Here is an 18,796-nt window from a genome sequence, read left to right on the forward strand (position 1 = left end):
TATGACTCGCTACTCGTCTTTAATCCACTGTTTATAATGAAACATTTTTCAAATCTAGAATAAAAATCACTAGTGTCTTCATCTTGTTTCTGTTTACAGGCTGAGATTGCATCCCAGTCTTCCTTTTTAGTGGCTAACAATCTGGGCAAAACTTGTATTAACAGTTCTGGTAATTCTTTACATTTCTCTCCAAGACCGGTACCTGGTACTCGTATCTTATCTTCAGCTTCTAGAGCTGCCCAATCGATCTTTTTCTCTCCCACCTCCCATTCTTTTTCCTTGAGTTTCTCATATATGCCCGCAGGCAACAGGACTTTTAACATTTTAATAATATCTGGATACGTATATTCTCCCATACGGAGCATGTCCTTCAATTCTCGGTGGAACCCTGCTGGATCTTTATCATGACAAGGAATTAATTTCTTCATCTCTAAAAGTTCCATTTTTGTAATCGGGGTGTAGACAAATACTCGTTGCATTTCACCATCTGCTGTCCTGACTGGGTGTACTTCTCGTAACGGATTCTGTCTATCTATGTAAAACGGTTTACTTTCTGGAGGTGAGACATGAACAAAATGCGGGTTCAGGAACGTTCTATATTTATGGCGCTGTTCTAGAATGACACTAATTAAATCGGTACCTAAACCTTTCCATCTATACTGGAGTAACTCGTTCAGGACATCATGTAACGGACCTGGATCAGAATGTTGACCCTCATACAATGTGATGAGGTGCTGAATCATATACATACCCACCAGTCGTTGCTCGGCTGGGGGCAATTTCAGAAACATTTGTGCCACTATTTCGTCTGGAAAAGTGGTAGAATCAGTAGTCCATCGGACTGCTGATCGGGCTAGTTCTTGTTCATGCATAGTACTTAACTCACTGTAACCGATTCGGGATTTCAAAATGTGATCGGTAGCTTGAAATACTTGTTCTAGAGAACCTTGTTCTGGTGCTGGATGATGAAGGATTTTCTTGTGTTCTAGGCGTAAATGGCGGTCTGGAAATCTAGATTTTCCTACATACGCTATTCTGGCGGGATTCTCGTCTACCTCTTCAGTAGAAGAGTCATTTTCTTTCTCGTTTACTAGTGCTTCTTTGCGTTTCTCGTGTAACCTTATTATTTCTTTACGAATTTTCTTGTACATACTCTCTATACTACTGATGGTTCTGTGCTTACCCTCGGCTATATTATCACTCCACCTTGTTAGTGTTCTCATTTCGGCCGGATCTTTGGTCGGATAATCTTGTTCCCTTATTAAACAATTAATCAGAAATGAGCTGGATCTCAGCTTTCCTTTGAGACATGGCTTCGCCAATACTTTCTGGATCATCCCCTGTACGGATGAAACGATATATTCTGTCTAGATCTTCTTTCATATTCGGTAGGGTGTCCAAATACCCGGTCACCCGTCTTACACGTATGGAATATATAACCGTACTATCATCGCCTGTGACTGGATCATAGCGGCATTCAGTAAGAGCTCGTCGGATTTCTGCAACGGACTTATATTTGGGCGTACGCTGTAACGCACGTTCATGTAACTCGACTAACGTTACACGTTGGTGTGGCGGCGGGGTACCAGGAGGACCTCCTCCTGCGGCCCCTAAACTAGAATCGTCGACTGATACTCTTCGTGCTGGCGCGGTGGGAAATTGTAATGTGGGCTGGACCGGTACCGTAGCAGGTACTCCGGTGACTGGAGGAGCAGGATTTACATTATTTACAGGAGCTGGCGGAACAGGATTTGCATATTCTGGGACTGTGTCGTCCAAATAGGACGAAATAAAAATATCAGCTGCGGTCGGTTTGTGACGTAGCTTGATCGGAACTAATGGTGGCGGAAAATTACTGGATGCCTCCGGGGTTGCTTTTGGCAAGCCCTCGGCAAGAAGAGGGTACATACCCTTAATAAGGGCATTCCTCTGTCTGTCTGACTGTTCGGTTTTAACTCGTTCACCTATCTCGATTAGTTCCCTTTCTTGGGCTCGTTCTAAGGATTCTCTACTTAATTCTGACTTTCTGATTTCTTTTTCAGTTCTCTTATGAGATTCTTTGCGCCATAACTCGATGGCATCTTTCTGTGACTGTCTGGCTTTCCTTTTCCATAATGCTTCTTCTACTCGCATGATGCACTCGGCATCCCACGTACCTGATACGGGCCATCTATACTTTTCTTCTAACTCTTTGGTGTACTCCACCCATAAATCTAGATATAATATGGCACTTATGCCATGCTTCTGATACATAAAGTGACCTGGACTGTCCCTAGGCGGGACAGGAACTGCTGCTTCTAACAGACCTTTTCTAGTTTTCAACTGACGTAGTTTGGAAAATAAGGGCATGACTGAACTGTAATCTAGACACAATACAATACACAATGAACACGATAATTACACCACTTTCATACCACGACATTAAAACACATGAAGAACATTTAAAATAACAGTTCGAACAGAATACTACCTGGAATACTGAAAACAGAATACATGAATTTTCTCGAGAACAGAACGGACTAGAACAGAAATTAGATGCACTGCTGAAACAGTACGAAACTTACCGGTCTCATAAAGAGACACGTCAGGACCCGCATCCACCGGAGTGGACACTTCGTGTTGGGTCTGTGTACCACCAAAACCCACGGACCAGAGTCAATTAGATTGACCCTGTCTAGATACTACCCCAGCAACGGTACTCACCGGGCAGCAAGAACGGAAGGCCTCGGACTGGACTGGACTGCTTTGACGCCGGACGGACGAACTTCGGACTTCAGTTATGGGTGGGCCTCCGGATACCTCGGACCTTGGACTCTCGGCTTGGGCTCTGGTCGGGACTCGCCGCGTTCCTCCACCGCCTCGTCTGGATGCTGGACCGCAACCTCCGTCTCCTCCGTGGGCCTGAGGGATACTTGAAGCAGAAATATCTGCCGGTGCGCAGAAGAGTTCCGTCACGGCTGCAGAGGGTCAGGGGGCATACGTGGCTTCACCGGCGCGTGGGGAAAGGGCAAGTCCCTGTTCGGGCGCCATTATGTGGTATATAAATAAATAATACCGGATCTAGGTTTGACTGGACATAGCAATAACAGATAGCTCAATAAATAAGAGTCAAGATTCGAGGTAGTAGGAGTTTGCAGGTTTAATACAGCATAAAGGACAGGAACAGGACAACCTGCACGGGAACAGGATGGCAGGGCCCTGCAGGGGGGACAGGGAATGAGCGCGCTAACTTTAATAACAATGTACAACATATATATACTAAAACAGTTGCATTACAGTGAATACAGTAAGCGGAGCAGTGGGTGTGGTCAATAGTAGTCGCGAAAGATAAGGGTGAAAGTGGGTGTAACAGGAGGCGTATACATAGACATGTGATGTAAACGTAACAGAATATGTCATAAATGGGGCGGAAACATGGAGGGGGCTACCTAAGGAGCCGGGACCTCTAACCTAATGGTGCGCGCAAACTGACAATGACGTGTTACTAGGAGAAGCTGGGGCTATGAACTCTGCGCTAGGAGTAAAGACTGAAGTCTGGAGAGTCAGGGCGACATGTACCTAAACACTATCTAGTATCTGATGTTTAGAGAACATGTTGATAGAATCCAGAAGTTATCGGGGTAAAGGCTAACAGACTCTAAGACTGGTGCATGCATTATTCTACATGTAGTGCGTGTTGAAGAATATGAAATGACCATTAATACAGTATTTCTCTTACATGGAGACGTAAAGGCTAGACGATGACTGAAACTATTGATGCGATTCAGTAGCTTAGGAATGCAGAGAAGGAGGGCTGGACTGATAACTAGAATCATAACATATTCTTGGCAGACTCGTGGACAGAGCCAGGCCAAGCCGGGCACTGTGAGGCAGGAAGTAAGTGAAGGGTCAGGAATACAGGTGGGGGCTGTATCGCTCCTCAGCGAGGGCTCAGGAGACAGGAGCCGAATCTGGTGTCCGGGCCCTTTTGAGGCCTAGAAACGGGGACTTTTCAATGAAATAACGTGCACACTGAGAAACGTGGCAACGTAACTTTACATAGGCCTGATACTCGTAGCTTTCACGAGAACTGGAAACTGGTATATTAGAGATGGACACAACTGTAAGTGCGTCTTTAATCAAACATGGGGAATACATATGCATATTAATCATGCACACATAGCATAAGATGGGGGACACGTAGGGACACAGAACATGGCAAAATTTACTTTTCCACAAGGGGGCTGCACAGCCCTGGATCCTATCCCCCGGGGCCCACCATAATTCAATGGGTAGGGGGCCGAGTGGCCACCGCTCTGGGCTGATTTTGGCCCCGTGGACCCCATCTCTTGGCCCGGCCATGTTTGCCTGTGTGCCCTGGAGCCTAACCATGGCTCCCAGTGTGCTATGGGACCGTGGTGGGAGCCTCAAGGCCCCCGCGGTCCAAGCCAGCTCCCCACCTCCTATGGGAGGCATCATTGCTAGTGCACAGAGGGAGCTGCTCTGAATGCAACTCCCTGTTTGCAAGTGCAATAGTTTTATCTCTTTCCCTGCTGGCAGAGATGAAAATTCCACTTCCAGCATATGGGAGCACATTGACAGTTCCCACCTGCTGGAATCGGAGTGCTTGCTTCTGCTTGGTGAGAGCTGTCAGCTCCCCCCAAGCAAAAGGAAACAGCTATGTCCCAGGGGTGGGCATTCCGGGACATAGCTGGAGCCAGCCCTAGGAGATGGTGTTCCCTGGGGCCGTATATGTCCCAGGAGGAGGGCTGTGCAGCCCCCCCCCTACTTTCAAAAGTAATTTGCTCCATGGGGAAGGTGGTCTCTGGGGAGGCCGCGAGGGTCCCCCATTTCTTTCTGTTTAGCCCTGGGGAGGTTATGGTCCCCAGGGCCTGAGGGCGGTCCCCCCGGCCTTTTGTCTATTTTTTTTTACTAGAGACCCGGAAGGTGGTGGTTCCCAGGGTGGTCTTTGCAGCCCCGCACAGTTTTTAAATTAAAGCCCTGGGGAGGTGGTGGTCCCCGGGACCCATGGGGGGGTCTGCACGGCCCTCTGCAATAATACAAATATACGCTCTGGGGAGGTGGTTATCCCTGGGGCATAAAAATGCCCTAGGAGGCTGGCCCTATTCACCACTTTCCTTTATTTTTTAAATATGTGAACATGCCCCCGGGACCTGGCCCACCCAGGGACTTTAGTATAAACAACCACGGGAGACCATGCTTGGTTTTTTCCTCATTTTTGCCACTAATGCGACGAGATTAAATAGCAAACTTTTATTTTAAGTGCTTTTTTGCCCTGGTGGGGTCTCTCTGGGACCCCGAGACCAAGACTTGGAGGTCAAGGTATACCTACCCTGCCCCCTTTTCTTTTTATTCACTTTTTTTTGTGGGACACGGAAGATGGCTGCCAACACTTCCTCATTGAAGTGTTGGCAGCCAATCAGAGCTCTGCAGATCTCTGCACAAGGTCGTCATTATTTGCGAAGACTTCACGATCATATATATATAAATTTGGATTTCATTTAATTTCTCGACAACTACTGAACGGATTTGCACCAAATAACTGAAGGCATAATTTGGGTAATCAAATCTACCTTTCTGCCAAATTCTGTGTAATTCCGTCCAGCGGTTCGGGCTGTAGTCGTGTTCAAAACTGCTACTGAAATTCACATGGGAAATGCACTTTTTTTTACCCCCCTTTTTTTCTGCCACCACTTGACGGATCACCCCGAAACTTTCCATGGGCACAAGATTCATTGAGGCCCTTTTTGTTTAGAACATTTTGTCACCCGGCAGCAAATATATAGACAAGTCCAAAAAAAAATTCCTATGGAAACATGGACCTAACTATAACTACTTACTGGCGACCGCAGCTGGCAGTATTGCCTCTCCAACTTCAAAAGCAGGAACCAACACAATGGGAATGAAGTTAGTTTATTTTTTATTCACTGGAGAAACAACATCGACGTTTCGTTGGAAGCCTCCACCTTCCTCACAAAGTGCGGCTGCTATTTTTTCTAAACTTAAATACTTCAGTGTTCACCTGGATTACCTGTGAACACTGAAGAAATACTCCAGGTATAGTGCTTTACTGAAATACAGTGTTTTACTCTAATAAACAGGCACAATTTCAATGTCATTGACATTAAATAAAATAAATAATAAACTCTGCAAAGTGTGACACGTACAGTGGTAAACTTTGCAAATTCAGATTAATTAGGCAGCTTGTCACTCATACTAATAGTGCTCCCTGTTAATAAGCTGGGTTTCATAATTAATTAATTAATTCTAATTTTGACAATGTACACAGGTTATACAGAACAAATTGTTCAAACTGAATTGTTACGGCGCCACATTGGACTCCACAGATTAATATTGAGGAACATCTGCTGCAGCTAATTATGTGGCATATATCTGCAGTGACCATTGTGAACTTGTTGTTTAAATTATACCCAATTGGGTACTCGCTGCTGATGTAACTACCCTATACCTTAAATTTTCCAGCACTTGCTTGCGCTATATTTTCGGCCAGTGTTTGACTCAGTTAGATCCTTCGTATATTGGAATGATCTAATTTTCCAACTCATAACTGGAAACCTATTGCTACCATACCTAAGGGTTATACCATTGGGTGGTAAACTAAAAAAAAGTAAAAGAAAAAGAAAATATGCACACTGTGCTCATTGAACCCAAATTAAATATATGGAACTCTGTGTTCTGCGACCTATCTAATTCTGTAAGTCTGAGAAAGAGTGGGATTGAAATCACAATGTGTGCTCAACTAATGCTTATAAGTGCACATACATTTCCTCATTTGCAAACCATTCAGCATTTTGCTGTTAAACATTAATATATAGCGAGACTCCAATCTCCACAGTTTCTGTTCCCTGTTACCACCCCTCAGATTTTTGGGGACTTAATCTATAACAAAGTTGATCACATCTGTTGTTTTGCCCCCATGTACTTCTTGAATATGTTGAGCTACTGGTTAGCTCTTGTCTACCTTCGCTATGGCATGTAGGTGCTGTATGATCCTTACATGCACCATATGTACGGTGCTGCCAATGTACATCTTCGGACATGAGCATTGTAGAACATACACAGCACATTTGCTTCTGCAGTTCTATGAATTGCGGATTTTGAATGGGGTACTGAACAGAAGACTGATAACTTCCTTCGTGTTTTGGCCTATTGTACACGCCTTACATCTATGGCATTTTTTGAAACCCGGATCCGGACTAAGCCATGTTTCGGGTTTGACCATCTCTGGGCTGCTGACACATAATTCTCCTTTTATGGATTTTGCCCGCCTGTATGTAAGGAATGGATTCCTAGTCACTATTCTCCCAATAATTGGGTCACTTTTCACTAAGTTCCAGTGTGAGGATAAAATGTTCCTAATGCTTTGATGGTATATTGAATCCTGTTATCATTCTCACCTCACCTCGACTATTAGCTTTTCTAGACTGTTCTTTAAACAACAAAGGGGGATATTCTCAAGAACGTGTGATAATTATCGCAAAATAAGCTTAACGCAACTCTTTACATCGCAGTCTATCGCGGGAAAATTATGCTGTGTTAACGTTGTATTCTCAACACGGCGGTACCATGCGATAATCTCACTATACACATCAAATGATCGCGCTAAAATCCATGCGACACCGCAAAAATGTGAAACGCGAAAAAAGCGGTGATGTCCCAACCCGCGATACAAAAATCAGCGATAACCAGCGACAGGCCTGCAATTCCCACGTGTCGTGCGGGAAAATGCACCAGAAAAGCAGTGGAAAAAAAAACGGTGAGATGACAATGTACGAGTACAACCCCACATCCGTGATGCAGAACAAATGTCCATTGTCCCGCATCAAATAGGCATTTTCTCACAAACAGTCAGAATGCAGTAGGCATGTAAACTGCACCAATGCGGGACCATACATTGAACACACTGTGAAACCGCATCTCCCCTTCACATTGCAGAGAGACACTCAACACCTCCTGCACACAGACGTGTTATGTCCATGATCAATCAGTGTGAAAGCATGGACAAATGCAGGGGCACTATGTTGCTTATGTTGTGGGGCGCGAGTCACAGGGTGTATCCCTGCATCATGGTTGCACATAATTGACCCCAGAAGAAGCCCTGTTGTCACTTGTAGGTCACAAATGACAGCCTATATGTAATGATTTGGGACACATGTGAAACGTCGAAGAGTGGGATTCCGTACTATCTGTGACACACAGAACTGGCATTTCGAATACGTGACACCCTAAACAGCCTCTCCGTACAGCGGTGACACACCCACCATCTATCATCAAAATATGAAATCGTTAGCACTACATGTCGCACTTACACATCTAAATGATGTGCTTGTACAGATGACTGACCTGCACTCAGTGAATGTGTCTTGGAATGCATTTATTAGGACATGCTGTGCCTGTGGTTATTTTGTACTGTCCCATGAATGCTAAGGACTGTCACAATGTGACATGCTCATGTGAAGACATTTTCAATGATGGTGTTCCTACGGGCTATTCCTGCTGCAGCTGCAGTGTGGTGTGGTTCACCTGCCTCATCTTCCTCATCATCGACCGTCCGGTGCATCTGACACTTGTATCCATGGGGCATTGGTGCGTACATTTATGTTGTGCAACACACAACACGCAACGATCATCTTGCAGACGATGGCTGGGCTGTACAGGAGCCTACGACCTGTGATGTCCAGGCACCTGAAACATGACTTCAGCACGCCAAACGTTTGTTCCACGATGCCCCTGGTGTGTTTGTGCGCCGCATTGTACTGCCTCTGGGCCTCTGTGTTCGGGGCTCGGAGGGGTGTCATCATCCAAGTGCAGAGTGCATATCCTTGATCACCTGTGACAGTGCAGAGAGACATGAGTCAATAGTTCGTTCCGCATGATGTGTTGGCAGGCTCACTGGTACATTGCTGTGTGACATATACTGCTTTTAGCAAATGTGCGACATCAATGTTTATTACATAGCCTCATTGCTGCTCCTCCATCCCCCTGGGACTATTTACAATTGTGCGTAGCGCAGTTGCATCACTTGCACTCCCACAACACACCGTTGACATGCCTGTCTGCGCATGTCCACAAGCCTGACAACACTGTGATGTTGTGCGCTGAAGTTGGGCAGCCACGTGTTTGTAGGCCTATGGTAAGGATAGGGTGGACACAGATGTAGAGTGCATGGCTGGCTGAACTGGCCATGCGGTTGAGGGTAGACCTTTGGCTTATGCTGCGATAATAGCGACACACACAACAGTTGGCATATAGATCCCTGACCCGAGCAGGCTTGCGCTCCCTTATTTACCCTTTTGGTCGAGCCCGCACTCTGGGGGCATGCTACAGAGCAACATTGTGTATTGAGTGGCGGGTGGTGCAGACACTACAACAGAGACATGCGCATTTGTTACTTCCTTGGCAAGGCCTAGACTTAACCACGCCAAGAGCCCCGGGTTGATTAACCATGCCCCTATGCTGGACTGTCGTACTCCAGTCCACTCCGCTTATGCTCACAGGGGGATACAAAACAGATACATGGCCCAGGACTACCCCAATGTCTGAGGCGACATGTTTGCGTCCACTGTACACAGCATAATGTAATGTGGCAGGGCCCGGGGTCCTCATGCATGCATAATGACCACACTGACACACTTAGATAGTTTGTGGGACTGGCTACGGGCACGTGCGCCCGGCCCTTTTTATTGTCAAGGTCACATGTCCAGTGACGCCTGTGCTGAATGGGCTGGTTGGTGCTGGCAAAAACTACAACCCGCCCCTCTTCTCCATTGGCTGGCCTAGTAAATGCTGGCCAGCCATTGGAGGAGAGGGGCATCACTCCCTTTAAGACCCATCTTTTTCGGATTCGGGGGTGTGTTTCTTAGGTTCTTTCTATCTGTGACGTCATCCGTCACTCAAACCTAAAAAACAAGCCCCCCAGTCTGAAAAGGACGGGACTTGCTGCCTCTCAAGGACACGAACTTTGTGTCAGCCGCGTGGCTACCTACTATTGGTACATATTTTAATAACATTGTATGAACAAATTATTTAGCTGTTATGTCTTTCGTTTAGTCGTCGTCCAACAGAGGTATGCCCTTTTAAGAGGGCTGTTGTGCATAATACGCTCACGCTATTATAAGCTCGCAGCGTGGATTGCCTGACCTCGGTGTCATCCAAATAAAGCCGCCGTAATAATACGGTGAATGTCAGTACTTCTTGACACGCTAAAGTCTCTGAATGTTATATTGGTGCTTAGAATAGAGTCCCTTAGAATTTATATATATATATATAGTATGTTTGTGCTTCCTAACTTTGGAATAAACATATATTTGAATGCCTATTGGTTTTTAAATTATTTTAACGAGATTTCGTTCTTGACGTTGTACTGTCTTTGGCTTCTACACTTACGGGCTCTGTTTCCTCTACCGTCCTGAGGTTCCGTTAAGAAGCACGGACACTGCCTCTCTCTTAGGGCTGCTCGGCTCCACCCACTAATGCTATGACAGCCTCCTAATCCACCAATGAGCGACGCACAAGTCGAGGAACTGGAGGGGCAGACAGTTGGCTTATTGCAAGATGTCGTCGAGAAGCAGAAAGAACGGGCTCCTGGAGAAAGTAATGAGCTGGGGGCGCAGCGCGGGGTCTGGGGGTGAGGTGAAGTTGAGTCTTTTCGCCTACCCACGAAGAGGCATGCTCTGCAGCGTCCTCCAGTGGAAGGGGCACCAAGCTCTCTATTCTTCAGTGCCGCTGTATCCCTGCTGTGCCTCCTCGTAGTTCCTACCCACAGGGCGCCCCTACAGTGGGGGTTATGGTCCCAGGGGAGCCCTTGTGGATTGTGAGGGGGGAGCTGTGATGGCAGTTATACAGCCTTCCATGCGATGACCATAGAGGGGATCACAGCTGTCCAGTTGTAAATGTGCTTTGGGATTTTGTCTATCTGCTGAACTAGTGGCAAGTACATTTCAGTTGATTCCAGCTGTGTCTTAACTGGTGATCGGCGTCTTGTGGTTTCAGTTAGTGCATTATTTAACAATGTCATTGTTTTTAAGCTGAACGCAGTTTGCTCAGCTGCCAATCCATACGTTGCACCTGAGTCCCGTGACACCTATTTGTAACCGGTCAACTGACAGGTCTGAGCACGAAATCTCTTCTGGAACGTCTACCTTAAAGTGCACCGGACTGATATTCTTAGAAGTGGAAACGGGTACCAAAGTAGAGCATTTTGGAACTGGCTAACCGTTCTGAAAGATCTTTCCTTTATTTCCAAAGTCACAAATTATCGCACTAAAATTGTTGTTTTCGGAAAGTACCCTTCTGCTAATTAATCGTTTGCTGCAAACCAGTAGCTTTGCTTCCCTGGCTGTGCTTGCTCCCCTGCCCCCTCGCTGTGCTTGCTTCCCTGCCCCCTGGCTGTGCTCGCTTCCCTGCCCCCTGGCTGTGCTTGCTTCCCTGCCCCCTGGCTGTGCTTGCTTCCCTGCCCCCTGGCTGTGCTTGCTTCCCTGCACCCTGGCTGTGCTTGCTCCCCTGCCTCCTGGCTGTGCTTGCTCCCCTGGCTATGCTTGCTTCCCTGCCCCCTCGCTGTGCTTGCTTCCCTGCCCCCTGGCTGTGCTTGCTCCCCTGCCCCCTGGCTGTGCTTGCTCCCCTGCCCCCTGGTTGTGCTTGTTCCCTTGCCCCCTGGCTATGCTTGCTCCGCTCCCCTGCCCCCTGGTTCCCCTGCCCCCTGGTTCCCCTGCCACCTGGCTGTGCTTGCTCCCCTGCCCCCTGGCTGTGCTTGCTCCCCTGCCCCCTGGCTGTGCTTGCTCCCCTGCCCCCTCGCTGTGCTTGCTTTCCTGCCCCCTCGCTGTGCTTGCTTCCCTGCCCCCTCGCTGTGCTTGCTTCCCTGAACCCTGGCTGTGCTTGCTTCCCTGCCCCCTGGCTGTGCTTGCTCCCCTGGCTGTGGTTGCTCCCCTGCCCCCTGGCTGTGCTTGCTTCCCTGCCCCCTGGCTGTGCTTGCTTCCCTGCCCCCTGGCTGTGCTTGCTTCCCTGCCCCCTGGCTGTGCTTGTGGGGCAGGTGCTTACTTCCCTGGCTGTGCTTGCTTCTCTGCCCCCTGCCTGTGCTTGCTTCCCTGCCCCCTGGCTGTGCTTGCTCCCCTGGCTGTGCTTGCTCCCCTGTTCCCTGGCTGTGCTTGCTTCCCTGCCCCCTCGCTGTGCTTGCTTCCCTGGCCTCTCGCTGTGCTTGCTCCCCTGCCCCCTGGCTGTGCTTGCTTCCCTGCCCCCTGGCTGTGCTTGCTTCCCTGCCCCCTGGCTGTGCTTGCTCCCCTGGCTGTACTTGCTCCCCTGCCCCCTGGCTGTGCTTGCTCCCCTGCCCCCTGGCTGTGCTTGCTTTCCTGCCTCCTGGCTGTGCTTGCTTCCCTGCCCCCTGGCTGTGCTTGCTCCCCTGGCTGTGCTTGCTCCCCTGCCCCCTCGCTGTGCTTGCTCCCCTGGCTGTGCTTGCTCCCCTGCCCCCTGGTTCTCCTGCCCCCTCGCTGTGCTTGCTTCCCTGCACCCTCGCTGTGCTTGCTCTCCTGCCACCTCGCTGTGCTTGCTCCCCTGCCCCCCGCTGTGCTTGCTTCCCTGCCCCCTCGCTGTGCTTGCTCTCCTGTGTGTGTGTGTGTGTGGCTCTGGGTGTGTGTGTGTGGCTCTGGGTGTGTTTGTGTGTGTGGCTCTGGGTGTGTGTGTGGGGGCTCTGTGTGTGTGGGGTCTCTGTGTGTGTGGGGGCTCGCTGTGTGTGGGGGCTCTGTGTGTGTGGGGGGGGCTGTGTGTGTGTGTGGGGGGAGGCTGTGTGTGTGGGGGGGCTCTGTGTGTGTGGGGCTGTGTGTGTGTGTGGGGCTGTGTGTGTGTGTGGGGCTGTGTGTGTGTGTGGGGCTGTGTGTGTGTGGGGCTCTCTGTGTGTGTGGGGCTCTCTTTGTGTGTGGGGCTCTGTGTGTGTGGCTCTGTGTGTGGCTCTGTGTGTGTGTATGTGTGGCTCTGTGTGTGTGTGTGGCTCTGTGTGGGTGGCTCTGTATGTGTGTGTGGGTGGCTTTGTGTGTGTGATTCTGTGTGGGTGTAAATGCAATAGGTCATGCATTTGCGAGCGATTAAGCTATTGGTATTGTAAATGACAATGACATTTATTTAACGATTAAGCTATTGGCAATGTAAATGACAATGACATTTATTTATGATTTTAAAAAAATAATAATAAAATGTCATGAGCAATGCCAATATCTCTACCTTTAATAATGCTGAGACCATTGCATTGTAAATGCTTGTTACAGTAGAGTCTCAAAAGATGTTTCTGAAATCCGAGCACTTATTACTTGGGCAGACGCATACTGGTGCAAAGCCGGTGACAACGTACTCAGCTGCCCTTTGCACTTGTTGCTGCTTTCGGTAATGAGGCGACGCTGCGAAAACAGCGATCGATTGCTCGACTTCGCACAAATAATGCACGGATTTGAGTCACAAATCACTCGCAGCACAAAAAACCATGACAGCCTTATCGATCATACCTTGGTGTATTCTCGGAGATTACTGTACAGTCATCTCAGTGACCCACAAATTCTGAAAAACTGAGGCCTGGGTTTCTCTCCGAAAAGAAACTTGTATGAAACCGAAGCCTGTTGTTTCCTGGATGTGAAGAGGGAAGTGTCCTTGTAGGAGCTGCCTGAGCTCCGACAGCAAGAATGCGAAGGGGGAGATCTTTTACTCAAGGGGGGGTGGAGGGTCTCATGTAACCAGCCGCATAGTTTTTTCTCATGTGCATCTTTCTCTCTGTTACAGTTTGGTTTGTGTGCACCCACGGACGGCTGTGAGAGGATTAGGCCCAGCAGCTAAGTCTTTTGTTCAAATCTGTTAGTGGTATACCTTGCAGAGTGAAATCCACCGTGGGTCTGCTTCTCAGCCTGCAGTGTCTAGTGACGTGACAGCTCATAGGATACCCAGAGTCCCAAAAGTGCTGTCAATTTCAATGTGTCATCGATGTCACTTTGTCGGTGATTGATATTGTTATGGAGGTTGTTAAAAGCAAAATCTCCCCGTGTGCTGCTCTCGTTTATTTGTGAGGAATGTTTGAGGCAGTGTGCTTATACTTTATTGCAAATTGTCCTAAATTCAGGCTCGACTTTGAAAATGTTATACTGGGTTTAATAGGCAACCCCCTGAGCGTACCTCGACCATAGTTACACAAATGTAAATCTAGGCGATGTGTCTCCTTAAAAACTACAGGTGAGGGAGCGAGCTATAACATTCACAGCCAGAATCAAGACAGCAGAGACATGAGTCAGGCTTGGTCCAAAGATCAAAATTCCAGCCAAGCCATTGAAAAATGTGGCATTCAAATCACCCAAAAATGCAATGTAAAAATATGATAAGATTCTGAAAAGGCTCAGTCAAAAATCTTTTTCTTAGCATTTGTATTTAAATATAGTGTATTATTCGGTGACATAATTTAAAAAAAAAATGATTTATGAATGTTCATTAAGAACATTCAAGAATTTCACTGTCCTAATAACATTACTGAAAGTGAAGCCAGAGACAAGTCATGTTATCTAATGCACTGTATATATGGGCAATAAATTACAGGACGCGGGGTGCATTCCAAATAAGTAAAACATTTTTTTTAAAAAAGGGCAGGATGGGCACACCTTGACACCCAGGCCATATTGGAGAGATACTCCCTAATCAATAACAAAAAAGTGTCTGTGCGCCGTTGTCCGTGGACTATTTATTTGAGGCCGTTCACTCAGCAGAGGTAAGATGGAACCCACAAACCCGGGTCCAGTTGTGAAGGTGAACTATGGGAGCCTCCTTAGCTGCGCTGAGTCCACGGTCTAGTTGTCTTGTCGAGGCCGTGGGTTATTGATGCCATTTTAAGTGCGCCAAGTCTGTGAACTCAAAAAACAGTAGACTACCGAAAAAACACTTTGCATGTGTCCAGGCAATGCTTTAACTTTTAGGAGGTCATTGAACGCAATTTATTTTTGTAATGCTGAGTCTGCAGCCTCTCTTCTGAGACTGCAGACCCTGCGCACCTAGCAATGGCGGCTGTACTTCCTATGTTGCATGTGAACAGCTGCAGGCAATTGTCCATTCTGTGTTTCCTAATGGTTAAGAGTTCAGATAAGATCCCAAAAAACAAAAAGCACCCTTCGTCTGGCAACAGGAAGCACAACCACCATTTTGTGAAGAGCATGAGGGCTGAACACTTGTACGAGAGAGAGACTGCTCCTTTCCAAACTGAAGATGGCTGAGAAGACCCATCCAGACGTGGCAGGGCCATCATCAGCATCTGCAGGCGCTACTTTGGATGCAGAGGTGGTTTGCACCAGGGAGTTGGTGGCGCAGGAGAAGTCATGGAAGTGCTCCATCATTAGAGAGTTCTTCCCCTCGAAAAGAAACTGAACGCAGATGGTCACCTGAGAGCTCCGTGAGCACAGCTCAGCCGACGCCCCAGAGGACGATTCTCCTTGGGGGCAGAAACCATGCAATAACATCTCTGGTCAAAGCACGAGAAGCCGTACATGAGGCGCCTGTGGGAGAGGTCTTGAGCCGAGGCAGAGGAGAGTGGCTCTCTGTCAAGGATGCCAGATGAGATGCTGACCCAAAATGAAGTGAAGGTGAATCCAAACCGGATTGTCTTCTCTCTGTGTTGCATGACGTGTAAAATCCACTTATGGTGTGGAGGTTATAATAAGAAGTTGGGAGAGAAGAATTTGGAAGAGCCTTTCAGAAAATTCCATCAGTGAAAAACATGTTTTAAAGTAAGCGGTTTGCCACTACACAAGCAAAAATCAGAGAGCTTGTCTCTATTAATTATGATGCCCAGTGTGACTGTCCATAGCAAGCTGGCTTCAAGGCCTGTCAAAAGGCAGGCCCTCAGTGAAGATTGCATGTGGGGCTCAGTGGCCAGCCTCAGTGTACACTGCCAGAAGCAATGCACCGTGGAGGCTGGCCTCCAGCGGAGGGTTGGGCCCAGGTCAACCTCCGCTGTGCAGGGCTTGATTCCATGTGAAGTGGGGGTTGGGCACCTGCAGGGCTGCGAAAAGGGACTGGGTGCACAATAATGTGGATGGTGAAGGGAAGTGGCACATGGGAGAGGAATGAAGTGTATCATTAAAAACTCTAGAAATTGAAAGAAAAACACAGTTTAAAGTTGGGTGTGGTTCAGCAAATACAAGCCCACAAAAAAAAAGACTGCAATGTGACAGCTATGGTATGCACAGGGTAAAACGCACATCATAACTCATGTGCCTGCACTGTTCAATACACCAATTTGCCAATTGTCAGATTGTCTGTCGGCCCCTGCGCCATCAGCAAACTGAGCTAATTTTGAACTATGTGCATAAAAACAACCACATTATTTGTAATGGCCATCAAATATTCATATCGCAGGATTTCCCAAAATTGACAGTGGACTTGGGAAAAGGCTTATTGGCACTCAGACCCTGGCTCAGGAACTTGAACTTCCAGTTCTCCTGTACTGGTCCTGCAAAATGTAAGGTCTTCGTCGACAGGAAACATCACATCTTTATCGATCACAAAGGCTTGCAGACCTTCCTGGACAAAAGGGATAGAATCTCAATGGACCCCAACATACGTTCACCAACAAGAAGAAAATTGAGACTTAGATGCAGAAACTCTATCAAACTTGAAATTACTTTGCTATGTATCCACTCATATACACCTAACTGGTGGTCTCTCTAACTCTACTGCACATAAGTGTGGACTGAGACTATATTTGCTTGTCTTTTAAAGCGATTTGGTAGGTCCGTGCCTATGGGCAGAAGGCCAAACCAGAATAGCACATATAAACTTGCAAGAAATTCACTTAGGTTGAAATAGGAGTGCCTCTAGAATTTAAATGCATTCATGTAGTTGATGATGTTCCCAGCAAAGCCTTAGCAAAGCAAAGGTCTTAATGGGTGATCAATCACATGTTTTCCAGACACTGATCAGGTGCTTGGATAGTTAGACAAGATATTAGGGGAAAAGGGAAAGGAATGGTAGTGCAAACATCAGCAAATGACGGTCACCTGGGAGATCAAGAAAGTTGGTTGCTACACCGCTACGGTTGACTCAAGGCAGCTCCAACAACACTTTTACTGATAATGTAATACTAACTACTGGGTAGAGGTGGGTCCATAAATAAAAATTGCAGGAGTATTATGCATAATTATCTGAGTTAGTTAGAATTGTTTTGTGCAGAACACCAGAACTAAACTGCACTAAAAGGAAAATCTCTGCAGGACTGGGAATTAGGACCACAAAGTGAGCTCATAAGACAGTCTCTACTGTTATGTAACATAGCACACTCATGACTAACATTAGATGCTGTCAAACAGGTCCAATCTTAGCAATTACCTGAGCAGGATTGAAAGTTGGCCCCAAGGGTTTTTAAGAAGTGGCTAAAATGGATTCTAATGGTGTAACCAACAGCCGAGGTGTAGAAGACAATTTTGACGTGCACGCAACCTCTGCATGAGAGAGACACCAATCCAAGGTGGTATTGTGAACCACTACAAGTGAGAAGGTTGTGCTTGAAGTGATCAGTCCTTGTCTAATATAAAAGCAAAATAGAGACTGAACTCCATTTCTTCGCAACATCAACAGTAGTGAATTGACCGATTTCTTGTCACCCAAGTTGTTGCCATCTCACACTATGATCGTTCCAGTGCGGTCTTAATTTCTGTACAATTAATGTATGATTTATGCTCCAGTGGCAGCTGGCCCACCGTCCCAGTGAAGTTCAGCAGCTATCCAATGTCAGTGACAGTTTTGAACGATTAACTTTGAAGATTATGGTGAGACTCCATATTAACTATCTCTTGTTATCTTCTGGGAAAGAATAATATGATTTCAGTTTCAAATCACATATTATTTTTTATTTATTTACACGTTGGCATTGTAATCACGTTCTGGTGAGCTGATCTTGCTTGCAGGGCTTCCTCCCATTGTAAGTGTTGGTATTCATGTCATCACTGAGGGTCATATTTATCAAGGTTCCACTTCGCTCTTGCGCCACACAAGGTTTTACCAAGATTAAATTCACTAAGCCACGAAAGGCCAACTTGAATGGCCCTGCCGTGCCTGGTAAGAATGGAGTAATGCAAGGCAGTACAAGCTGCTGCCTTGCGCTACTCTGGACCGGGGAGGCATTCCATGGGCGGAGCATGGGGGTTCCCACGCGTCCACTAATGGATTTAGCTGCATTCCCAGTTTTACCATGAGTGTTATACCCAGAAATGCGTCAAAATGCTGCACCTTCCCAGGGGAGGGGTAATGAGGAGAAGTATCTTTATTTCTCCTTGTTTCGTCCTCTTTCTACATGTGCTCAATCCTGCAGCACACGTTGAAAGAGGAAAAAGCCCCAAAGGGTTGTTTTTGTGTAGGAAGGTTTCCCTTCCTGCACAAAAGCAAACCTGCAATGCAGACACCCTTGCTGCATGATGCAAGGGTGCCCGTGTTGGTGCCAAGTAGCCGAAAGTGCACCAGCGCAAGGAAAGTTCAGGAATGAGCCTTATATTGATAGATATGGTGCATCCCTGCCGTCTCTATTTCACGCAGCGCAGCAAGGTATCTAGCTGCGTTGTGTTGTGTGAAACAATGAAAAATACGGCCCGGTGTTTCCTTGATCCAAGCTCTGGAGTTTGCAAAACACTATCAGGTGGTGGCCGATTAATATCTCTCAGATTCAATCTGAGGGAGATGCCCGCCTGCAAGATACACTTGTTGTCTAGTACAGGCTCACTACAATGCAGATTCTTAATCAGCTGTCTTTTACACAAGGGACCCTTGTATG

Source organism: Lissotriton helveticus, chromosome 1_1 (genome assembly GCF_964261635.1).
Source record: "Lissotriton helveticus chromosome 1_1, aLisHel1.1, whole genome shotgun sequence".
NCBI classification, from domain to species: Eukaryota; Metazoa; Chordata; class Amphibia; order Caudata; family Salamandridae; genus Lissotriton; species Lissotriton helveticus.